The sequence below is a fragment of the Scyliorhinus canicula genome, chromosome 5 (genome assembly GCF_902713615.1).
Source record: "Scyliorhinus canicula chromosome 5, sScyCan1.1, whole genome shotgun sequence".
Classification (NCBI taxonomy): domain Eukaryota; kingdom Metazoa; phylum Chordata; class Chondrichthyes; order Carcharhiniformes; family Scyliorhinidae; genus Scyliorhinus; species Scyliorhinus canicula.
In genome coordinates this window covers 75,494,497-75,521,006 of record NC_052150.1, presented here as the reverse complement: position 1 = coordinate 75,521,006, position 26,510 = coordinate 75,494,497, and the positions used below count along the sequence as shown (strand labels likewise).

General features: G+C 45.5%; 1 long non-coding RNA gene across 1 annotated transcript; it reads left to right on the top strand.

Annotated features, from left to right (window-relative positions):
- The first annotated feature begins 1,053 nt into the window (after nucleotides 1-1,053).
- On the top strand, nucleotides 1,054-23,312 carry LOC119966056. The gene is made up of 4 exons (XR_005460664.1): nucleotides 1,054-1,246; nucleotides 20,025-20,158; nucleotides 20,337-20,379; nucleotides 23,210-23,312. It is a non-coding gene; the product is annotated as an uncharacterized LOC119966056 (long non-coding RNA).
- Nucleotides 23,313-26,510: the final 3,198 nt, after the last annotated feature.

Here is a 26,510-nt window from a genome sequence, read left to right as displayed (position 1 = left end):
TCAGGTCAATCCCGTGGATGTACCTGCCTGGCAGTGCCAATGACACCAGCAGGGTGATTCGGCACAGGATCTCCAATTTGAGCTTGTGCAACCATGACCATCAAACTGGACTTGCAGGATTTATGAGGCCAAATTGCACAATTACATGTATGAGTGAACTGGTCTAGTTTCATTTAATTTGAACTCTTACAAATGTCCACTGTTGTAGCCACCTTGAACACTCACTCTTTTTCTCCAGAATTGTATCTGTGCCAATTCCCTGAGCAGGCAGTCCCAATCTTTGATTAGCAAGGGGCTAACCTTATTTTCCAGTTCCCCCACTGGTCTTAGATCTGGTCGCTCACTCTAGTTAGATACCAGTTTGGAGATTTGTTATGATTACGGGTTCCATGCCCTGCAAAGAAAGATACTGACCTTGTATTGATGATGGTGTTCTGTTTACCTCTGTTTAAAAGGCATTGGACTCTAAAGTTCCTATTGCCAACCCGACGTATTACCATTTGAAAACATTTTGGGACAGACATAGCAATTTGTAATGTGTTCCGAATCGTGAATTCCTGTACTGTCCAACATATATTGGCACCTGGACATCCATTCTTTACTTTTCACCCCATTCACTATGAGTAACATGCTAGACATGTATTCAGTGATTTCCCTGACTAGTCGTCGTATCTTTGGCTGAAGATCAACAGAAACCCCAGGATATACTTATGGGGATTCTGCTAATCTTCTGTTGAGGTTGATTGAAAGACATCTCCCTAATCTCCTGCCAACTTCCAGTAACCCCCCTCCCCATCTCTCACTTTCATTGGAAAAAGCACCTGCCATATAATTTCAGCCTTAAATGAAACCTACTTTTATCAAAATAAAATACAATCTTAGAAATTATTCAAATGGTGACAGTTTTGAAACCGGAGTAGTCAGAGATGGGTCCAGAATGTAGAAAAACGAAACTGGAACTAGATCACAGAACAACACTCACAAAGAATAGGATTAGACCATAGGGAAGCACAACACCACACAGGGATTAAATCACAGATGGGAATGGAAAGAAAGCTGTTAGTAGACCACAGAGAACAAAGCTGAAACAAACATGACCATCATCAGCAATGGGACTAGATCCGAAAAAGCCACGGTCCGTGGTTTTGACCGTGACAGAGCAAGAACATTGAATGAGGAGGCATATGTTCAGTGTGCTGATCAAAGAAAACAAAAAACTACAGAGGGAATAGAGAGTAAATTAAGGGTAAGAGTTTAAATGAATATTAAAATTAGGAAGGATGCAATTGGAAAATTCAATATGCTTCAAATATAACACACGCCAGCTTTCAAAATACATTCTATTTATGTGCGAGTTCATTTTACGTCGCATTGTAGGATTTTTCTGTAACTACAAACAGATGGTTCACAGTTTTAAGATATTGTAAGAAGTAGAGGATACATGGCAGGCAGCTGTTGTATCTAATGTTTATTCAGTGGGTTGGCCTTTCTGATTAATGCAAAATTAATGCAATCGACTTGTTGTAGGTCACATTGGACTAAACAACTAACCAACATGCTTTTTCTTTCGTTTATGTCACAACCATAACATGGAGTTTTAAAATTGCAAAACTTCTCAGAGGCTCCTTCTATTTAACATTTTTGCTGGGTTTGTTGGAATATGTTGACAATATTTGCTCTGTAGTATATGATTTATGCACTCAATGATGGTTTTACAAAAAGCTGTTCCAGCTGAAATTGTTGACATGGATTGATGTGCCCAGAGAGAAGGATTAAGAATACTTCACCGCAAGTCATATTTAGTGAATATTATCTGGTGGTTGGAGACCATGAAATAAACACTCTTAAAGTTGCGTTAAAGTTTCAGCTTGGCTCAGTAGCACTCACTTATTTGAAGGAGAGAGTTATGAACTCAGGTTCTGCTCCAGGATTTGGGCAGAAAGTTTAGGCAGAATTTAATAATATCAGTCATGCAATGCCAGAAATAACTGCCTTTAAGATGAGGCAAGACTTCACCTGCCTGTACAGGCCGATGAAAAGATCCCACTGGCATTATTTGAGGAAGAGTTGGAGAGTATTTCTAGTGTCCCGGCCAACAATTATCCCTCAGCCAATGTCTTGAAGACAAATTGGTCCCAAACTCAGTTATGTTACGCGTAAAAAGAATAACATCTGCAAGCCACTTCCAACACTGACTGTGCGGTGCCCCATTTAAAATAAAAATTATGGGGTATAGGCATCGCTGGCATGGCCAGCATTTATTGCCCATCCCTAATTGCTCTTGAGAAGGTGGTAGTGAGCTTCTTTCTTGAACTGCTACAGTGCATGTTATGTAGGTACACCTATAATGCTGTTGGGGAGTAAGTTCCAGGATTTTGACGCAGTGACAGTGAAGGAATGGTGATATATGTCCAAGTCCGGATGGTGAGTGACTTGGAGGGGAGCTTGCAGGTGATGGCATTTCCATGTATCTGCTGTCCTTGTCCTTCTGGATGGTAGTAGTCAAGTGTTTGGATGGTGCTGCCTAAGAAGCCTTGGTGGGTTCCTGCAGCGCATCTTGTAGATGGTGCACACTGCTGCTATTGTATGCCAGTTTTGGAGGGAATGAATGTTTGTGGGTGGTATACCAAATAAGCGTGTTGCTTTGTCCTCAATGGTGTCAAGCTTCTTGAGTCTTGTTGGAACTGCATTCATCCAGGCAAGTGGGGAATATTCCATCACACTCCTGACTTGTGCCTTGTAGATTGTGGGCAGGCTTTGGGAAGTCAGGAATGAGATACTTGCTGTGGGACACCTGGGCGAAATCTAATGACCGTGCCTGACTCGGGATACGACGAGGCCAGTAAATCTCGCTAGAGGCCACGCATGAGATTTACCCGTCTTGCTATGCTTCATGAGATTTTTTTTGAAATTTAGAGTACCCAATTCATTTTTTCCAATTGCGGTGCCTGGGTGGCATTTTGCCTGCACTGTGGATAGGCCTGGGGGTGCCCTGCCCATATGACGTGGAGTGCGGGGGTGGGGGGTGGGCATGATGACCCCCCTTTATAGGTGAGTTGGGGCATTGTGGGGGTCAGAGGCCATGATGGGGGGTCTTGAGGTAGGGGTGGCAATTAAAAATCTCTTGACTGAGTGCAGCCTCAGTGGAGCGTCCCGCGCTGAGCCTCCAAAATGAAGCAGAGTCCCGATCGATAGCAGGGTCATTCACGGTACTGCCGGTGCCGGGAAACACCCGGCTAAACGCGCTCGACACGGGACTCTGCTTAATTTTATTTCCATTAGATCATGCCCATAGCCTCTGACCTGCTCTTGTAGCCACATAAGGCTGGTCCAGTTCAGTTTCTGGTCAATGGTAACTCCAGGGATGTTGTTAGTGGGTGATACAGTGATGGTAATGCCATTGAACGTCAAGGGGCGATGGTTTGATCCTCTCTTGTCGGAGATGGCCATTGCCTGCCCCCTGTGTGGCACAAATGTTACTTGACACTTGTCAGCCCAATCTTGGATATTGTCCAGGACCTGCTGAATTTGGACATGGACTGCTTCAGTATCTGAAGAGTTGTGAATGATGCTGAACATTGTGCAAGCAGGAGCGAACATCCCTACTTCTGGCCATATTATAGAAGGAAGGGCATTGATGATGCAGTTGAAGTTGGTTGGGCCTGTGACACTCGCTAAAGGAACTCCTGCAGTGATAACCCAAGGCTGAGATGATTGACCTCCAACCACCGCAACCATCTTCCTTTGTATAAGTCATGATTCCAACCAGTGGAGAGTTTCCCCCTGATTCATAGAGTCATAGATGTTTACAACATAGACACAGGCCCTTGGGCCCAGCTGGTCCATGTCACCCAGTTTCTATCTAGTCCCACTTGCCTGCATTTGGCCCATATCCCTCTATACCCACCCTGCCCATGTAACTGTCTCACTGCCTTTTAAAGGACAAAATTGTACCCACCTCTATCACTGCATCTGGCAGCCCATTCCAGATGCTCACCATCCTCTGTGAGAAGAAATTACCCCCCTGGTCTCTCTTGTATCTCTCTCCTCTCACCTTAAACCTATGCCCTCTAGTTCTAGACTCCTCTACCTTTGGGAAAAGATGTTGACTATCTACCTTATCGATGCTGCTCATTATTTTATAGACCTCTATAAGATCACACCTAAGCCTCCTACGCTCCAGGGGAAAAAGTCCCCGCCTATCCGGCCTCTGCTTATAACTCAGACCATCAAGTCCTGGTAGCATCCTCGTAAATCTCTTCTGCATTCTTTCCAGTTTAACAATATCCTTCCCATAATAGGGTGGCCAGAACTGAACACAATATTCCATGTATGGTCTTACTAATGTCTTGTACAACTTCAACAAGACGTTCCAACTCCTGGATTGAATATTCTGACCAATAAAACCTAGCATGCTGAATGCCTTCTTCACCACCCTGTCCACCTGCGACTCCACCTTCAAGGAGCGATGAACCTGTATTCCTGATCTCTTTATTCTATAACTGTCCCCACCTCCCTACCATTAACCAAATAGGTCCTGCCCTGATTTGATCTACCAAAATGCATCATCTCACATTTATCCAAATTAAACTCCATCTGCCATTCATCAGCCCAATTGGTCAAGATCCTGTTGCAATCTTATGTAACCTTCTTCACTATCCACTATGCCACCAATCTTGTTGTCATCTGAAAACTTACTAACCATGCCTCCTACATTCTCATCCAAATCATTTATATATATCACAAATAACAGTGGACCCAGCACCGATCCCTGAGGCATACCGCTGGTCACAGGCCTCCAGTTTGAAAAACAACCCTCCACAACCACCCTTTGACTTCGGTCGCCAAGCCAATTTTGTATCCAATTGGCTACCTTGCCCTGGATTCCGTGCAATTTAATCTTTTGCAACAACCTACCATGCGGTACCTTGTCAAGGTCTTGCTAAAGTCCATGTAGAGAACGTCGACCGTACTGCCCTCATCTACCATCTTGGTTACCCCTTCAAAGAACTCAATCAAATTGGTGAGACATGACTTTCCCCTTACAAAGACATTCTGACTTTCCCTAATTAGCTCTTGCCTGTCTAAATGCCTGTAGATCCTGTCCCTCAGAATACCTTCGAACAACTTACCCACTACAGAAGTAAGACTCACCGGTCGCTAGTTCCCAGGCTTATTCCTACAGCCCTTCTTAAACAAGGACACAACATTTGTTACCCTCTAATCTTCAGGCACCTCTCCTGCGGATGATTTAAATATCTCAGCCAGGGGGCCGGCAATTTCCTCCGTAGCCTCCCACAATGTCCTGGGGTTCATTTCATCAGGTCCTGGTGATTTGCCTACCTTGATGCGCTTTAATACCTCCAGCAACTCCTTCTCTGTAATATCTACACTCCTCAAGACATCACTTTTTATTTCCCCAATTTCCCTAACATTGTTGCCTTTCTCAACAATAAATACTGATGAGAAATATTCATTTAGGACCTCTCAGCCATGATTGAATGGCAGAGCAGACTCGATGAACCGAGTGGCCTAATTCTGCTCCTATGTCTTATGGTCCTATGGTCTTTCATCTCTTGTGGATCTGCCCATAGTATTCCTATTATGCCCCTTTATGCCATACTTGGTCAAATGCTGCCTTGATGTCAGGGCAGACACTCTCATCTCACTCTCATCTCACCATTGGGGTTCAGCATTTTTGTCCATGTTTGAACCAAGGCTGTAATGAGGTCAGGAGCTGAGTGACCCTGGAGGAACCCAAATGAGCTTCAGTGAGCAAGTTACTGCTGAGTAAGTGCTGTTTAATACCGCTGTCCATCATTTTACTAATTATCGTGAGTGGACTGATAGGGTGGTAATTGACCGAGTTGCATTTGTCTTGTTTTTTTGTGTGCAGGGTGCACCTGGGTAATTTTCCATATTATTGAGTACATGCTAGTGTTATAACCGTACTGGAACGGCTTGGCTAGGGGCGCAGCAAGTTACAGAGCACAAGTCTTCAGTACTATTGTCGGAATATTGTCCGGGCCCATGCTGGGAAGAATGTGAGTGCCGGTGTACCATCCATGAGTCATGGCATCAGGAGTGATTGGATTCTTGCTGCAGTCAGATACTCCTGCTGATTCGACACATGTTTTTTAAACTTGAACTGTGTGGATCAGTTGAATGCTTGTTCTAACCATTCCCCAGTGAAAATGTGCACAGCTGCCTGAGGAGCCCCCCCAAACCCTTCTCTACTTCAGAATTATTTAAAAGTTGTTGTATTTAAGTTGTAGGTGAGGTGCTTCTGAGTGATTGCTGGTTTGGAGAGGTTTTTGGGAAAACTGTGGTTGATTTTGGAGGTTTGTAGGTAAGCTGATTGATCCATTCAGAGTGGCAGAGGATTTGGCCACCCATTATGGGCTGTGGTTAGGACTGCAATCTGACTGCATAATGAAACTTGAAGCTCTCCAAACAACAAGGAGGCCCTCTACAGAAGGCCCTATCGACTGCTGTTTGTCTTTTCCCCGTCTCAGACAGCCGCAATGCTTGAGGTCACTCCAATCCAAAAAGGTGGTGAATTGTGCCACCTCCTTCATCGGGATTAGTAACCTTACATCAGGGCGACATTGTCAGAGGTTGTCAATGTTACAGGGCGCGATTTAACGGAAGTGAAACAGAGTCTCGTGTCGAGCGTGTTTCGTCGGGTGTTTCCTGGCTCGTCAGTGCAGGAACTGATCTGGGATTCCCCCAACCCGACCACCCCAAAGCCCCATCTCACCTATAAGGGGGTCATCAAGCCCCCACAGCCCACCTAATATGGGCAGTGCACCCTCAGGCCCGATTCCCAGCGCAGGCAAAATGGCACCCAGAGGCTGTCAACCTGGCACGCTGGCAGTGCCATTTGGTCACCCTGGCATGGTGGCATCAGAGGTACCAGGGTACTTCCCCAGAACCCAGCCTGGTCCCCTGGGAGACCCCCCCCCCCCCACAATTTGTGGAGACCAGTACTAACTAGCGCTCTACTTCAGAAGAAGTCATTGGCTATGGAATGTTCTGGGACATCCTGCCAATACAAAAGATGTTCGGCGGGATTCTCCCAAATCGGTGCGTTGGCCCGATACTGGCGTACAAAACGGCACAAACCACTGCGGCATTGGGCCGATCAGAATTTGCGGAATTCTCCGCAGTTCCGAGTGCTAGGTCAGCAACGGAGGGGTTGGCGCTCCACCAGCCGGCGCTGAAGGGATTCCACGAGTTAGCGCATGCGCAGACTGCCCAGCGTGGTTCAGCGCATTCTCAGACCGGCTGGCGTATTCTGATGCGCAGGGGGTGTGTTATCTGCGCCGGCCATGGTGGAGCCCTACAGGGGCCTGCGTGGAAGGAAGGAGTGCCCCCACAGCACTGGCCCGCCCGCAAATCGGTGGGCCCCAATCGCCGGCCAGGCCACTGTGAGCCCCCCCACCGGGGTCGGAGCCCACCACCCCCCCCCCCCCCCCCCCCCCCGAAGACCCCCCCAGCCAACTTAACTGCCAAGTCCCGCCATGTGGAACCATGTCTAATCTACCCTGGCAAGACTGGCCAGAAACCAATGGCAGCTCAGCCCATCGGGGCCCAGAGAATTGCCGAAGGGGCTGCTGCCAACGGCCCCCGACCGGCATGGCGTGATCCCCGCCCCCACCCGAAAACCGGCGCTGGAGAATACAGCAGCTGCCGTCAGACCTGCTGAGATTGTCCAGCATTTTCTACTTGTGTTTTAGTTTCCAGCATCCGCAGTCATTTGCTTTTATATCAATACAAGTTTGTTCTTTTTTAAGTGTATTTTATTGCAAACATGTGCAAAAACAGTAACAAATGCAACAACACACTTAACAACCTCACAATCCACAGTGTGTACAATCTTTCCCCTTTATACCCCTATCCTCCCGCCTCCCCATCCCCCACAACGAACAGTTCCTCAAACGTTGCCATGAACAACACCTGCTGCGTCTCTAAGCCCTCCTCCGTCCCCCTCAACTCAAATTTGATTTTTTTTCCAACTTGAGGAAGTTGTACAGATCCCCCAGCCAGACCACCAGCCCCGGAGACGTATCCGCCCTCCAATTCAGCAAGTTCCTTCGTCGGGCAATTAGAGAAGGGAAGGCTACAACATAACTCCAGCTATTCCGATACTGCAAAAATCGCCCCCTTTGCTTCCAGCCTGACCTCGACCCCCACAACTTTAGACAATGTCCCAAACACCACTTCCCAGTACCTCTCCAACTTCTCACAACCCCAGAACATATGCGTATGATTCGCGGCCCGTGCCCACACTTCTCGTACTCGTCGGCCACCCCTTGAAAAAACACATTCATCCTCGCCTGCATCATATGTACCCTATGCTCTACCTTGAACTGAATCAAGCTCATCCTCGCGCAAAAGGAGGTTGAATTTACCCTCACACTATACTAAATTGGGCCCGTTCAAGATGGCCCCCCTCTCCGCCCAGGACCACGCTTATTCTCCAACACTGCCATGTCACAATCCCCCCTTGCCCCTCCCCCCATCTCCCCCTTCGTGCACCTGGCCACCTCTCGGGCCTCCTCCCCCACCTCACCTCCATTCACCAGCATTACCAGCCAATGTGGCAGCTCTCGCTCGAAGGCCACCCCTTCACTCCTCCCCACCCGTAGATAAAAAACAACCAAAGGCATAACCCATTCCCTCCAAATGAAAAACACCACAGATGGTGGGGGAGGGGCGGGAGGGAGGCTAGCTACCCCATACAAACTTTCAAACTTAGAACTCCCCAAAGTTCATTAACATCAACAAACAAAAGAAACAAACCCCCCCTCCACACACACACTCTGGCCATAACCTCCAACCTTTACAGTTGCAGCTCCTCCATCTCAGATCAACACTCAGTTCTCCCCAGCTTATGGTTCTCATTTACCTCTTCTGGCATTTCAAAATGGTACTCACGGCCTTCAAACGTGACCCACAGTTTTGGCAAGTACAGCAACCCAAACCGGGTCTGCCTTTGATACAACACCGCCTTGGCGGTGAACATCAACTGTTCTACGAGTTTTTCCCACTGGCACGATCCTTCCCCCTCTGCCATTTTCTTAATTGTTTCTGCGCCACAGGTCCCCTCCAATTCCTTAGCCAGGTCTTTGACTGTTTTTTGCCGGGTCTGGACAGTATGCCAATAGACACACCAATTTTGGGGAGAATCTCTCCCTCTACACCTTCTGAACCACTTTCCTGTTACCTCACTAACAGGTACAAAGTGTCAAACCAATGCCTTTGAGCCAGAGCTGCCTTGTGTGCGACCACTCACTCTGTGGCCGCCACCGGAAGTCAAGTTTGTTCTTTCTATTGGCACCCCCCACCCCCCAATGCATTAGTTGACAAAGGCAGGCATGGACCAATAACGTAGTCAAGAAACTGCATTCAGGTCATGATGGATAATAAAAACGAGATAGAATTAGAGTTATACAACAAGGATAAATGATTGCTGAATTAGTTTGTCAATGCCTACAAAATATTATGTACCTGTTACTATTACACATGGAAGCTCAGAAAAATGACAACTCTCTCAACTTCTCTTCTCTTCCACTTAGCTCACTTATCTCTTTTAACCCCTCACTTTGTATTTTTCTTCGTACTGTTTGGCTGGCAGATGGTGGCTGAGGAAGGATCTAATAGCAGCAGACTGAAAAAAAATGTGGTATTGTGGCAAAAATTTGCTCCTTGGTAATTCTCATTTGTCTCCTCCCCCAGTACCCTTTGCTTCCCTTCACCCCTCACTCCTATATTGTCTTGTAGACCTTCATTTACTCCCTCTCTCTATCCCCCTCTGAACCTCATAACCTCTTACTCATATTCAGTGATACCCTCAGCTTAATACACTTTCTAAAGTTTATAGAATACAAAACAAAAGCTGTAACACATATGCAATCAGAATTTTCCTTTTTCTCACCCCCGCTCCTGCGTAGTTATAAACACTTTCTTTGGAAATGTATAAATTTGACCGCACTGCTCTTGAATTTAATTTTCTGATTTTCAAAATTATTTGAAGAAAACGTACTGAGCAAAGTGTAGTAAAAGGGGAAGAAAGGTGTTCCATTTGCACGTCTGACTGAATAGTATTCATGCAATTTGGGAAAATTAGGAAAGTTGGAAGTTTGTACATGTTCAAACTACATAATTCAAAGCCAGCTCCAAATCCCAGCTCAGAGCAAAATGATCAAGTCTAAGCCTGAGTTTTTGGGAGAGGCTGAGGCTTCAGGTAAAATTTTAATGAAGGGATTAAAATGGACAACATCTAACCAATATTAATGATATATATGTATTTATAGAATAATTAGTGATAATATCATTATTACTGATAATAATGTATTTTTTTGAATTTTTATGAGGAATTTCAGATATTTTGGTTGCTTAGCTAACATAAAAATGCCAGTTAAACTCTTTGCAAAAATCATTTTTTGTGGGAAGCCACTGGACCAGGTTGTGCAATTAGACCGAAGACATTTTTGGCAAAGACCACTAAAAATGTGGATAAAGGATTTTATTGTGGAAAAACTTGACACAAAAACTATAACAAAATGTGACAACAGAAAGTTAAGTTGTATAGTCAGGAAGTGCATGCAGCTATAAAATTTCAAATAAGATTTAAGTGTATATGGCGATGGCATACACATTGCTCAAGCATCAATTATTTGTTTGCTTATTCAGATATAAGGGATAATTACTCACCACAATGGCGTCCTCATTGGTAGGATTCTACTGACTGTACACATATTCTATCGTATACATCCATAAATATCACCTGCTTTTCCTGACAGCCCATTTGCTACACGACCCTTTGTATTGAAAAGCATTTGTGATTCTTGTGAAAATTTAATCTCACACAATTATCAGGAGATAAATGGGTTGCTGCCCTAGATTTGGCTGGACTCTCACATTCTTCATAAAATATTTTGCCTGATCTTAATCCTGTAATGCTTGATTTTTATCACAGCCATTCACATTTTCCTGGCACGAATTTCATTCTTGTAGACTATGTCTAACATCTGTAACATGTATGTCACCTGGTATGAATTATGGCTGAAGGAAGCAGTGGCAGACAAGAAGATTTTTGACATTTGTGTTAGTCACAAAGTCAATTCTCAGTAAAAATGTTTCACATGTAATGGTCTATGACAGGATCTGCTATTTCTTTTTTCTTAGTGATGAAGAAATTGCTTCTACTGGCGATTGAAAGAGTATTAGCACATTAAGCATAATGGTAAATGAAAGAAGGTTTCTAAACTACATGAGGACAGCACTGAGAATTAATTATATATAAATTTAGGACTCTCATTTAAACTGCGAAGTTCAAAAAAGTGAACTGAATTGGGCCGATGTAAAATGAGAGTCCTTTAGAGAATATTTTAGATTGCCTTATTAAGGTGCTTTATTGCTCTACCAGATAGAGATCTAACCTGGTGTAATGATTACCGTACATAGTGGTTTATGATAGGTGACTTGATCTTAAAATTTTAAAATCATGTAAATTCATGAGGTTTTTTGATATAAATGTATTATTCCTAATAAAACTGTCATCATATTTTGCCACTGCTGCTTGTAGTACCATGTTCACATTGCTGAAGGTCAGCTAAAAGCTTCAATATCACTTCAGACGTATTCAAACATATGCCCAAAAGGTCTATTCTGTGTAGATTTCCTGTAGAATATTCTGTGGAAAGAAGTGATGTGACTGAAGTGATTTTTATCTCGGAGCAGGAGTCAGTGGATGGTGTAAAGGGCCAGAGGCCTGGTGAAATGATATTGGGACAGCTGGCAGGAGCAGAGTGTCGGGGAGCAGGAGATCTTTCCTGGGGATCCAAAAGGTCAAATAAGTGGTTGAGAAGGAGGAGGAATTATGCAGCAGGGCAGGACAAGGCTTTTCTTGTGCAACGATGGCCCCTCAACGTATGTTTAAAAAAATCAAATTAACTTTGTTTTTTAGGCCTCTTCTGTCCTTGACTCCTCATTTTGCTAGATTAGCATGAGGCAGTCGTGGTGGTGGTGGTGGGGGGAGGAGGGCACAATTACCTTCTGCACAAACATCAGGTTACAATTGCAGTTCGGTCCCAATGCCGACTTCAGATCCCAATATTTACAGATCCCCTCAGGCTTCCAGCCTGGTCTGTTTAATCCTTGCTCAGAAGAGTGGTTTAAGACCCACAGGACCTTTGTGGTTAACTTCCGAGGACTTAACTGCCCACCTAACTAGTTTTGCTCCAAGGGTAGGTTTAATACACTCATCCTGTTTGAAGCCAATACAACAAGTAACGTACAAAAATATCCACACCACATATTACATCGGTATGGTTTGTTTTTGATATTTTCTTCGCAGTTTTTTGAATTTACAACTGCACTCTACCATCATTACTTGGATTTGGCTCCATTTAAAAAGAAATCCTGTCAGCCATGTTTGGAGAACAGATCAGTCAATTGTGATTAAACACCGTTGCTTTTCCCTTTCTCCCAAAAGCTTCCCTGACTGTTATGGCACTCCATCTACTGGCCCAGGTGAGAAATGACAGAGCTTAGTTTAGTTGAAGGAAGCTTGTGGTGCTGTTGTAATTCAGGCGAATGAAGAAACACACTAAAGAAATGCTACTTCACTTTAGTTCAACAAGCTCGTGGATTTGTCTGGAACGAGAGATATCACAGTACAATGTTCGGTACCAAGTTTCTTATGAGACTGGGTTATTTAATGGGTACAAAGTGTAATTCTGGCTGTGCTTGTGATGTTCAGATTCACACTATTGATGATTGACTACTTTTCAAACACTTGAAGTTGGTTCCAGGTGTTATATCAGTCCTGAAATGTTGGAAATGTGTGCTTGGCTCTGGCTGAAGTATAAACACACGGGGATTTGAGGGATTGGACACCATGATATGATCCTCGTGATTTGATGCTAAATTTACACATACAGTGACCTGCGTTCAGCCCCATGTTGCTGTAGCATAACAGGATTAGGGTGATTCCAAAGAAGAATCCTATTGGACTCAAAACGTTAACTCTGTTTTTCTCTCTCCATAGATGCTACCAGATCTGCTGAGTTTTTCCAGCATTTTCATTTCTATTTTAAACTGATAGGCAGCCACACTGCTATCAGAGTGACAAACAATCCTATTACTCAGTACAGAAGCTTATTGGTTGCCAAACAATCAAATGCTTGAGCAGGCCAGGCAATTCGATCTCCGTTTAATAATTGAACGGATTGCCAATGGCTTGTATCATGTTCAATTACACCACACGTGGAGAATTTCAGGTGGCCTTGTTTCAGTGAGAATCATTGGTTGTCCGAGCTCTTGCATGTTCAAACAAATTTCCCCAGCATCTCACACTATGGGCGCGATTCTCCACGCTCCACGCTGGGTGGGAGAATCGCGGAGGGCCGGGCGAATCACGCCACGCCGCCCTGGCACCCCCCGCGATTCTCCCACCCCCCCCCCCCAAATGGCGTGTCGCGTTTTGCGACAGGCCGCTCAGAGAATCGCCGCTCCCTGTTTCTCACGGCGACCGGCAATTCTCTGGCCCGGATGGGCCGAGCGGCCTGCCGAACCCGACCGGTTCACGCCGGCGCCAACCACACCTGGTCGTTGCCGACGTGAAGAGAGAGCGACCGGTGAGTGTGGGGCCTGTGGGGGGCGGAGGGAGGATCGAGCACCACGGGCGTGCTCAGCAGATGTCTGGCTCGCGATCGGTGCCCACTGATCGTCGGGCCGGCGTCTCTAAAAGACGCATTCTTTTGCCTCCGCCGCCTCGCAAGCTCAAGCCGCCATGTCTTGCGGGGCAGCGGAGGGGAAGACGGCAACCGCGCATGTGCGAGTTGGCACCGGCCAACCTGCGCATGCGCGGCTGACATCACTTCGGCGCCGCCGGCCGCGTCATTCCCGGCGCGCCGCTTTGACGCAAGCGTCAAGGCCGGGCGCTCGGAATTCATGCACCGCCGCTCCTCGCGCCCCCGGGGGGGGGGGGATTAGGGGGCGAGGAGCGGTCTCCGACGCCTGAGTGAAACACTCCGGGATTCACTCCGGCATCGGCTGTTTGTCTCCCTTTGGGGGAATTATGCCCTATGTATTTCTGGTCACCATTATTCTTCCAGTCACTGTAAAATATTTGGTGTCGGTGGACAAGTTGTTTTTAAAATCCATCCAATGCCTTTAGATTAACATCTATATGGTGGCAAATCTGCTTTGATAGCACATTTTGTGGAAAAACACTGAGGTCTTGAAGTCACTGGAGTTCCACGAGTGTAAGTGTGGTGGAGTGGACCCCTTCACCACCCATGTTCCATTGCCCAGATATGTGCGGTTACATCATGCCTGCAGGGGAGATTCAGCAGTGCCTGTCCAGAATCACTGGTTTGATTGGCTGCCCCCATGGTAAAGAGAGAACCCTGGAAGGGCCAGACAAAAATCCTCTCCGCGTCTTCTGCTCTGTAACTGATTGCTTACTCCTGAGCTTCCGTACTTTTCTCAGGCAGCACGCATTCCGAGAGATCCTAAGAGAGAGAGGGACGGATGAAACTGTCCACGGTAATGTGGAAACTCTCAAACAAAGCACTGCCATATAGGGCAGTTATGGAAGATCCATTTACATAGAATTTACAGTGCAGAAGGAGGCCATTCAGCCCATCGAGTCTGCACCGGCTCTTGGAAAGAGCATCCTACCCAAGGTCAACACCTCCACCCTATCCCCATAACCAGTAACCCCACCCAACACTAAGGGCAATTTTGGACACTAAGGGCAATTTAGCATGGCCAATCCACCTAACCTGCACATCTTTGGACTGTGGGAGGAAACTGGAGTACCCGGAGGAAACCCACACACACACGGGGAGGATGTGCAGACTCCGCACAGACAGTGACCCAAGCCGGAATCGAACCTGGGACCCTGGAGCTGTGAAGCGATTGTGCTATCCACTATCCACCAAGGTGCATCTTAAACGAATTAGGCTTGGGTTCTTCGATTTCTACCCTTCTCAAACCCATCATTTCTTGGAGATTGAATTTCAGCTGATTGTGCTTCTTGTGTTGCTAACTTGAAGTAAGATGTTGTTTTGGGGGTATTTGTGAATTCTGTAGAAATGCTGATTTTAATCATTAATTTTTTATTTAATGTGCCCTTAAAATCCAGTACTGTGGCTAATTTTAAACTCTAAATTTATTTCATGTATAATTTTAAAATAAATATGAATTTCAGTTTATAGTTCTCTTTATGTGCATTGCTTATATCTTATATCAAATTAGCTTGCATTTATAGGATCTGGTCTCATTTGGACTTTGGTATTGAGATATTAAATAGGCTCAAAGTGGTCAAACCGCTTCTGTTGTATCAATGAGTACAATATCTAAAATTGTGGGTGCCGTTCTCTCAACAATTATCTGTTAATCTTGGAAAGGTGCCAATAGCTGAAACTATCTTTCAGTATGTACGCAGGAAGCATGACGGTTTTACAGTCTAACTTAGTGTGAAATAAAGTGACAAGATGTTATCATTTCTTGCAATCTCAAATGACGTCTGTTGCTGTGAATACCTGGGACCTGTAAACAGAAAATAATGTTTATGTTTCATCAAAAGCTGCCAAATAACTAAACAGTCGCATGTTTTGTAAAGAAGACAAAACTTTTGGAGAACCCAGGGTGGGATTCTCTCAGCCCAGGGCCGGGCCGGAGAATCCGCGTGACTGGCTATGCCGAGACGCGGTTCTCCGCAGAGCGGAGAATCGGCGCCATTGGCGCCGGCGTGGTTGGTGCTGCCGTGGTTGGCGTTGGTAATCACAGTGCCTTTGAGTCAGAAGAAACATTATTGTTGCAGATAGTGTGATATTAAGGAAGACATTTTCAGATAGCCACACCACTAGTGGGGCCTCTCACACCGTGAGAGATTTAGCAAAATATTCTAGGTGCTTGGTCCCATGATTTGGTGATAAGATAACTGCTGCTGAGGCCTCACTGATGGTGCAGATACTTTGCAAATGCTACCCCGCCTGTGAGGCAATTTTAATAGATCAGATTAACAATAATAAATTCATCTGATTCCCTAGTCTGAAAACGCACACCCATTAACATCTTAAAAGTGACTGACCTAGTCCCAAGTAATCTCTGTTTGCAATTGATTCCTGAGCACTGTACATCAGCAATGTCAAACAGAGAAACCATTTAGGATAACAATTCTCACTGAATCAGGTGAGTTTGGATACCTTCAGAAGAGATCAGGGCAGCAGAAAAGGGGAGGGAATTGATGGCCAAAACATGCCATTTGAGCTCATAATTTACTGGTGGTTAGATCATTTTAACAAATTATGCACTGATGATTGTATACAAAAACACCAATGTTAAATTCTGATTTCATAGGACAATGAGTAACATACTGGAATAAGATTCCTGCCTGAAACAGAGCGGGGCGTGGGTGGGGGGTGGGGGGTGGGGGGGGGGGGGGGAGTGCTCGGAACTGCCAGGAAGATGGTGCTCATGGGAGGACAGCAGGATCAAGGCAACGAGTACAGCACAGTAATTTTCCAGTCACTGCTGCTCAATTCTCAGCCAGTTAGAACCGGCCCTTTCAAAGGACTAAAAAATGTTTTCTGGAGGCACAATTTTAAAGAAAACAAATCAATAGCCGCTTTCCCGACATTGTTCATGGTTGAAAGTAAAAAAACATGCATTTATTTATATTATTGATATATACACTTATCTTGTAATCAGCAAGAGCGTGAACACATTTTATTTTAATGTTTGCTTTCCTTTCCCACAGGGTTTGTGGTGAATTCTATCCCTGCTAGTCACTTTCCCATATACAGACAATTTGCAACGTTTTGTGGATTCTTTAGGATCATGGTCACTGTGAACTTTGTGCAGGCAGTGTTCCAGAGATTGCGGAATGTGGCTGCAGAATTCATATCATCAGGATAGGATTTTGAAAATATCATACTGTAAAAAAACAAATTATTTCAACAACGACAACTCCTCTAATAAATATATCTTAACAAACGCTGTCAAACGTCTCGTGCATCACAGTCCACATCCTAAACCCTGCCATATTCATTACTAGTATGATCATACTTGCCTGTAAATCCTAAAGGTCCCTCATGCTTGTGACTGCTTAACTCTGTCTTTAGCTCTGTGTGAATCGGATTTTATCCCTGATAAGGGGCAGGATTTTATGAGCAAAAGTCTAAGACTGTCTATAGTCCATTTGAATAGGTCTCATGTGACTTTCACAGGAGTGAGAATATGGTCTTTAACAAGATGTAATCGAGCCTCACCGAAAATAAGTGAATCTTTATCAATCTCCTTTATTGAATTGTCAATAGTGGAATATTACCCCCCCCCAAAAAAAAACATTTAAACTCGTAATATATGGCAACTGCTGGGATTCTTCGTATGATATTTAATGAATGCAGTTCAGAATTCACTCCAGTGAAACGTGAACTGCATTTATCAGATAGTAGGCTACCATCTTCAGAATGTATCTTTCACAGTGACTTTATTATTGGCTTTCAAACTGGTATAAGTTGGAATATTGATATTTTCAAAGTATTACAGTGGTATAACATGGAAATACCCGATTAAATGTCACTGAATTCTCCAAGTAGTCAAAACCAGCAGCACTTTTAAAATATTAAATATAGGTGCAACTCCATTTATTTTCTTTTGCTCTTGTGTTCATAGGATTAACCATATACCCAGGAACACAACAGAGATTTTATTTCATTTATGCTTCTACAGTTTTTCTCACTCATGAAGTTAATCACAGCTTCTGTCGACTGATGTATAATACACTTTAAAGGATTGATAAAGGAGATTGATAAAGATTCACTTATTTTCGGTAAGGATAGAATTCACTGAACGCAGCTAGGAAATAAAACGTATTCTCAGGTTGCTTGTGCATTTTATGATTTTATTAGCATCCTGTGCCTGTTCCAGATTATTATAAGGATGGCAATTTCATTTCATTTATATAAAATGGTTTTCCGAAGATGTTTGCAGTCCGATTTCCCTGCTTGGATATAAGCGAGATTTTTTTTTTGATGATACCCAGTTAACAGAGAGAAAAAAAACCAAACATTAATCAATTTAATTTTGACACTGAGCTATGTAGTTTTCCAATTGAAAGAAACGCAACAAAGTCAGTTACACAGCAGTTTAAGTGAATTTCGAAAGCTTTTTTGAGGAGCTGATATTCTTCCCTTCAGATGAAGGACTCTGCTGATCTGTACAGATGGAACAGAAAATGGGCAGTTAATTACAGGAGTTAAAACCTTTGTTGTTTTGTTATTGTATCCAGCTTCTGACTGATGGGATGCTCAATTACCGCATTCCAACACTACTCTGCAAGTTTCTGCACTGACAGACATAGGCTGCGAATTGCAGTCGACAATGCTGTAGGGTAGATTCATTAATCAGCCATAAAATCCACTTTTCTCCTGATATTTCCTCTAGTACACAATGTATCTTTTCATCCGGAATTTCTCACGGATGAGCCCTACATTCTAGATGGAAACAACAGTATGAAGGAGGGCAGGGGGAATTGAAAATTCTCCGTGTTTGTCATGCTTTTCGATAGTTTGCAATCTACCATTCTCACACAGAAAGCTTTTCTATAAAAATCTCACCACAGAAAATGAGTAAAATCTTCTAATGGGGTACAAATAGAATCACAGTAATACACTATCTTTTCCTGCAAATTGAACAGTGGAACACAGAATAAAAGTAAACTGCATTTCCACAGAGAAAAGCAAGCCATCCAAAAATGGTACTTAAATACTGATGTTAAATATTGCAGGGATAATACTGTCGACAGGCAAAAATTATAGCAAAGATGATTTTTGATGAAATACAGATTTGCGATAAGCTTTTGCAGAGTACATTACTAACCATGTTCTTTAAAGTGGAATGCATAGCTAACTAGATTAAACTAATAAATCACAGAGATTTTTTTTTCAAATGGAAAAATGGCACTTTTCCATGATATTCTTCCACAAGAGGGAGTCTGGATGTCCGAAGATTCAATGCTGCAGTTTGAGTTCTGCCACACCAGGTGGCAGAGATGCCTCATGTTACTTCTGAACACAATTTATTAATCTCTTAAAACTATTAAGTGCATTGCTTCGTATGAACTATTCTGGCTGCTTTTTTTCTGGACTGTTGTCACATTCTGCACTTTTAGTATTACCCTGAACAGACTCATCATACCTGTCACAATTCTGACAGAATATTTAAGCATTTGCAGGACCTTCGGTGCTAAATTCAATAGCCCTTGAAATGAGGCTGGGGACTGTGATGTGGAATTAATCACCACCCATTGCTCCCAATGAAGGCAGTAGGCCAACTTCCTGCTGCCTGCTAGTTAACATGGTTGCACTGTTCAGCCAGTGCCAGCCACGCTGTTGAATGGTTGCAACTTCATCAAGTGGCCCAAAATCACAGAGGGTAACATGCCTTTAAATAAACCTGGATTACCTCAAACTCACCTACACCTCATAAGGGGGAGATGAATTGTGACTGGAACAGTTAGTGAGTTGTTGAAGACATAATAATAGCTCAACACAGGAAGGACTGAATGATAAATTTTATGCAGTGCATTTAGACCTTAATGAAGCAGGTACATAGAAAGAGAGTAGCCCTGGGGTACAGGAGGCCCTGAGACATTCTCAGAAGGCAGTGGTATGAGATAGCTGTTAAGGGAAATGGCAAGAGCGAAAATCCGGGAACCTTAATGCAGTGCCACAAGAGGTTCAATAATCTTATAAAAGAGGTGAAGACCGATAAATACATTATTAAACCCCATTGACCACATCACTAGCCTTACACACTGCTCAATATACCAAATCACCCATCCACCATTAATTTCTATTGGCCACAACACATACCAATAGTCTCACCTTATCCTCACACAAACACTTAACAGCTTGCACACAATGCCAGCTATTCAACCGTGACAGCTGCATCACTCAAACAGCAGCACACTCACTAACACATTTCCCTCTCTCTCGCAGGACAACGTGATGCAGAGCTGCAGGCAGCAGGTACTAACCGACAAGTGACAGGTATTGCTGCATGTACCTTACCCCTAAGGAGGAGGTCGTGCTCTTCATCATTGGAGCAACTATTACTGAGGCCATGGTCAATGGTAAAGCTGAAATAAAAGATGATGCTATCCTTGTTTCTACTTATCCTTCCCGTATCCAATTTCTCCCTCATATGCACAAACTCTTCAGATTTCCGAGCTGTAGATGATGTAAACATGCAATTTAGATTTTCCCGCAGCCCACCCCCACATCCCGACTCTTGTGCCTTTCTCTTTTCAGATACTGAAGAACCTGGGCACCTAGGAGTAGAAGAGCAACAAATGTAAGTTCAAGAAGATGGTGATGATGAAGAAACAGCACAACTCAATCTGATCTTCATAGTCACCAGCTCAGATGCTGCCAAAGTTTACAACATTAGAGGATAGCAAAGAGGTGGGACTTGCATGTAGTGAGACACCAGGTGCAAGTGGCCTGCAGTCAGGACAGGAAGGAAGGTTGGAGCGAGTGCCAGGTACTTCAATGGCAAGGTTGCAAATGGATTTTCCCACAGGACAGGTGAACACTTCGATGGGAAGAGTTACAGGAGAAAGCTGATGGGTATGCACAATTAAATGCAGGGTGCACTGCGAAGACTTACAGAAAGCCCGTGTGTAATATCAAGGAGCATAGAGGAACCTGACTCCAATTTAGCGCAGGGCTTTGTCCAGAGCTTGGAGCCCATGCTTTCCAGCAAGGAGGGGAACTCCATTAACATATTAGTGGACTCAAACCTGATGGAGAGGTTGGTAGCAGATATCTCAGCTTCATTGCAGTTAAAACAAAAGCCTTTGCACTCAGTGTTGTTATGCTCAGGCTCATGGAAGCCATGCGGGTACAGACTGCTGTGTCCATGGCGTCCACCACCACTGCTCAAAGGGGCTACCAGGAAAGCCTAGTGATTTGACCTCCACTGGATTACTAGACTTATTGAAAATCCATGATTGAGGAGTGGCGGTGCCTCAAGTGGAGCATGAGCTTTCTATCCTGTTTCAAGATGAGAGCATTCTTATCCATCCACCACTCCCACTCTGCCAGTGTCCTTGCTATTGACTGTCAGCAAGCCAGCCCAGACTGCTGTCACCCGTGCGAGGCATTCTTGCATCAAAGCTCTTTGAGATCATCCTGCAAGGCCATCTGCAGTCACCCCCAGTGAAAGTCAGCAATCTTCCACCAACCATGCTGCAGCCACTGAGGTAACATTGAGTAGATACACTAGGACAGGTGAAAGTGTGCGGGAGGCAGGTATAAAGGGATTGTGCAAGGGTGATTTATTGACATTTGTAAGCAGTATGGCATTTATTAAATTGATTTGGACTGTTTATTTGGTTGCGACATTTATTTTTGCATTGTGGCCAAATGGACACTGTGCTGGTCAGTGACAGGGGGAAGGCAAGCTAGGGAGGGGACTGTGGTGATTGGGGAACCAAGGTTACAGTTACTGGTTACATCGCTGTTGGATGAGTTTTTCATGAGCAGAGGAAGCACAAAGGAACTGTCGAAGTTGGCTTCATCTTTTATCTTCCTCTTCCCCCTCCTGATCCTCCTCAGGCGGTCTCTGTACAGCTGGGAGCAAGGGCTGTGTCCTCATAATGGCAAGGGTGTGTAACATGCAGAAGACCACAATTCTTGACAAATACATGAATAGGATGGGAATAGAGGGATACGGACCCAGGAAGTGTAGAAGGTTTTAGTTTAGATGGGCAGCATGGTCGGCACAGGCTTGGAGGGCCGAAGGGCCTGTTGCTGTGCTGTACTTTTTTTTGTTCTTTGTTTGAATGACAAGCTGAGAGATGTTGCAAATATCCCCAGCTGCAGCCTGAATGTGCCAAGCACCAAGATTCATGGACATAACACCGTCACAGCCACTGACAATGTGGTCCTTGCCTTGCTTTCAGGTTGCAGTTATGACTGCAGCTGGTGGTGGCATATCTCAGGGAGCATGCCCTTATTGAAGTGTGGACATCTCACATACTGGCCGCAATTTAACCACCATGTTGCACCTGGCGCGGGTCTGAGCGCGCCGATTAAATAGCGCAAAAGGCCAAAAATGAGAATGGCGACAGGCGCGAATCAGTTTGCTATTTAACCGACTGGCTCTCGATGGAGAGTTCCAGAACTCGCCCAAATATGGTGCATATATCATTAACCCTAATTTGCATTAATTTCAATCTCATTAACGAGACTGAAGTTGAATGCAACGGCCTCCCAGGAATTAACCGGCTCGCCAGCAAGAAATCACACGGGCGACGTTTAGTCTCCTTTTTAAAAACATGAATCTGGAAAATGGCTGCTGAGGGGAACTGAGGAGGTGAGCAGCCATTTCCATTTTTGGGCATGCAGCTCAAGGGCACTGGAATTGCACATCCGGTGCTCTGGGGGGTGGGGGACCGCTCAGGGGGGTTGAGCTTGGTTGGGGTGCTGAAGCGTTCCAGGTCGAGGGTCTACCCTTTTCATCCATTAGGCCTTCAAGTCATCTTTAAATATTGTGGAGACCCATAACAGGGGAATCTACAGCTGCTGCCTTTCTGTCTTACCAAAATCGTCCAGGACAGAGTCCTGTTCTTGGTTATATGCTGTTATATACTTTATTATATACTTGGTTATATACTTTGACAGTGAGCAGCCTCTAGCTTCACAGTTGAAGGCTATTGCTAAGAAGGAATTTGCCTTGTTAGTGATGAGGGCACTTCAAGCTCTCAAGTGGCTTCTCGTGGGTACACGCGCCATGTCTCAGACGATGGTTATTGCATCATATTTCAATCAAAGTTTGAAGCCTGAACAGTTTGCCTGACCCCTGTAAGCATCAGCACCACTGAGACAGCAAACAACAATCAAACGCTCAAGAGCTGGGTTTCAGCACTGGGGATATTCTTGCAAAGTGTGAGTGTGTGTACCAGGGGAAGTAACCTATGCATGGTTTCCCTAATATTCCCGGCTGATGTCTGGGGTCTAGGGGCTTCTGATGTGGCTGGGGGTGAGTACGTAGAGTATGGTTTCCAGCACTGCTGGCTTGTTGGATGGCGTTCTGATGGGAGAGGCTTGGGGAATTTGAGGGTCATGGGGTGGAAGCCTGAACTGATTGTTGGTCTCTCTCCTTCTCCAATTCTTTACAGGCAGCAAAATGGATTGTGCTGTTGGTCCGCAGACAATGCCCTCGTGGTGCTGGTGGCAGCCCAGGTGGTCAGAAACTGGAGAAGGCAGCAGCATCACCGCGAGCTGGTGGCAGCCCAGGTGGTCAGAAACTGGAGAAGGCAGCAGCATCACCGCGAGCTGGTGGCAGCCCAGGTGGTCAGAAACTGGAGAAGGCAGCAGCATCACCGCGAGCTGGTGGCAGCCCAGGTGGTCAGAAACTGGAGAAGGCAGCAGTGTCACCGCGAGCTGGTGGCAGCACTCCATGCACAAGGGTCTGCTGCACACCCTGAAGACCTGACCACCCTTCAGGCTGAGAGGAACCCAGAGGGGGACATCAGCAATGGCCCACGGTGCGCAGGCGGTGTTGGTCTTTCGAGGAGCTGATGGACGGCATGTACTGCAGGAGACTCCGTCTCAACAAAGAGATAGTATGGCACCTGTGTCATGTCCTCACCGACATGGCACCCAGTGGAATAGGAGGACACCTGCTCCCGATGGCCATGAAGGTCACCACATCCTTGAACCTTCATGCAACGGATTCATTCCAGGGCTTGAGTGGGGACCTGTGCGGCATTTCCCAAGATACAACCCACAAGTGCATCCGTGAGGTCACAGATGCCCTGTATACCCGGGCAAGAGACTTAATCAACTTTGAACTGGACCAAGCCCACCAATATGCCCGAGCTGCAGGATTCTCCACCATCACCGGGATACCCCAAGGCCTATATGTGACCCAAGACCCACAGCAATGTGATTAACTCAATGGTAATTAGAGATGGGCAATAAATGCTGGCAGAGTCCATGGACGAATAAAAGAACGTAAAGATAGCCGTTAGATATGCGTCACACATTCTCATAGGCAAAATTATGTTATGGAAAAATGTAAGCTCCGAATTAAATATATTTTTTTATTTTACTTCACAAGTCAAAGGTGCTCATTTGCTTGTCTAATAGAGTGATGATAGATCATCTGAAAAACAAAAAAGAATACCGCACATGAGTTCACACCTGACATGTGATTCTCTGATCCTGAGGCTAAGTGTTGACGCCGTCGGAAACGCGTCACGCTGGCCCCAGGATCAGCAATTCTGACCCGTACAGGGGGCCAGCACGGCACTGGAGTGGTTCACGCTGTTCCGACTGCTGATCCGGCCACTCAGGGATGCGCGCATGCGCAGTGGGTCCGGCACGAACCCACGGACGCGCAGTCCCACAGGCACGATTTCCGCGCATGCGCGGTGTTTCCCTTGTCTGCGCCAGCCCCAACGCCACATGGCGCAGGAGTTGGGGCCGGCGCGGAAGAAAGGAGGCCGGGAGACATAGAGGCCAGTCCGCCAATCGGAGGGCCCCGATTGCGGGCCAAGCCACATCGGATTCCCCCTCCTCCCCTACAGGCCGCCACCCAACCCTTCAACGCTGAGCAGGTGTGGACTCCGCCGGCAGGACTCTGCGTTTCCACGATGGTTGCTTGGCCGATCCCGGCCCGAGAATCAGCGGGCAGGCCGCATAGAGCGGCCCGCGACCACCGCCATGCCAACCACGCCAGCGCCAATGGCGCCGATTCTCCACCTGTGGAGAATCGCGTGCCGGCATCGGGGCGGCGTGGCGCGTTTCGCACAGGTCATGGGGATTCTCCGGCCCGGCCCCGGGCTGAGAGAATCCTGCCATGGTATTTTAGCACAACACCCTGCAGCTAATTAAATTCAAAGGTTGCCTTTGATTGCATCAACGGGTCTTCCCACAATGACACATGCCAGTCTCATGTGCCCTTTCAGTTGTGCAAACAACCACTGGAATTTATTTGCGCACACAACATTTGTGGGTTATGAATCATGGTGTTCGCTTTCCAGCAACAAGACTGACATCAGTTGATTACAATCAATGCAGATGACTTCATGATGTTGTGAAACAGCTTAGAACAAAATAATTTACATGGAATTTCCACTTTCACGGATAATAAAGTTGTGTATGCACTATTCAAAAAAACTGACATACAGGTAAGAAGCTGTTAACAACCGCAATAAATTGGTGATGTTCAGGAAACAAGTATACACTATGGAATAATTTTTTGTGCAATTTATGACATCTTAAAATCCTCTTGTTTCCAATATTGTACTTTAATAGCGTCTAAATCTGCCAATTGTTTTATATGTACTGTGGTAAATGTTATATTGTTGTATTATTCCAATGTGATTTAGGAGTTCTACGTTGCTTGGGTGGGCGCGCGCCCGACTCGGAGGTGCATGAAATCGTGCGGGAAGATGTCAGGTGCGTGTCCCGACGTTATCGCGCACTTGAGCAATATTTCAATCAGTGGGTGCGCGTGGGAGTCGGTAATGCGGCCGCTGACAATCAAACAGCAATTTAGCCCATTAAAGGGCAAACCAAATGTAATTTTACATGTTCGTCTGCTCTTATTGTTGCTGTGCGGGTCGATTGGCCAGGCAGACTTTACTTTCGCACTGCAACTTCAGTCCAAGGTGGGATGAAACGTTAGGGGAGAAATAAAATTTTTAGAAACTTGGCTGGGGACTGACGTTTGTATTTGAATTTTCTGCCAAGATACTCTTTTGCATAGTTTTTCTGTCACTATTCATCGTTTCTCAGGCCTGTACCTCCCTGAGGCAACTCTGCAGTGCTGTCTCCCTGAGAGAGCCCATTCGAAACACTAGCCCGTGTGGTGATCACAAGTTAACCAGATGCAACACAACTGAGCGACCACTAGAGGGAGCACGGGAGAGCCATATAAATAGATCAGGACAAGAAGTGAGGACACACTCTTCACAGCAGGCGGGCTGGTAAGCAGGACACAGCAAGCAAAGCTGGTAGTTAGCACTGGAAGGTAGTTCTAGGTTGAGCTCTGGAAACTGAACGAACCCACAATAAAGCATCTTCTCCACATTTGAGACTGCAAGCTTTATTAAGACACGAGGAACAACACAGCCCGCACCCTCCCTTTTCTCGTTCACCCTTTCCCCACCCTCCTCGGAAACACTCAGCCTTTCACAGCGTGTGTTTCATGCAGGCTGTCCGTTAATTGGTCCGCCTGTGTGAAATCACATTCTGAGGCTGGAAGCGTGTTTCACGGCCCTTCTGGACCCACCATTGTGTGCCTGATGGTCGAAACATTCAGCACTATATGTTCATGTGTATGTATCCAAATTTACCCAGAGTGCCACATCACTCACAACTGCAATACGGTCTGTGTGTTGAACTCAATGTATCAGTGACACAGGGCGAAATCCAAGAAATACATTAAACAGAGTTGCAACAATTTCATCA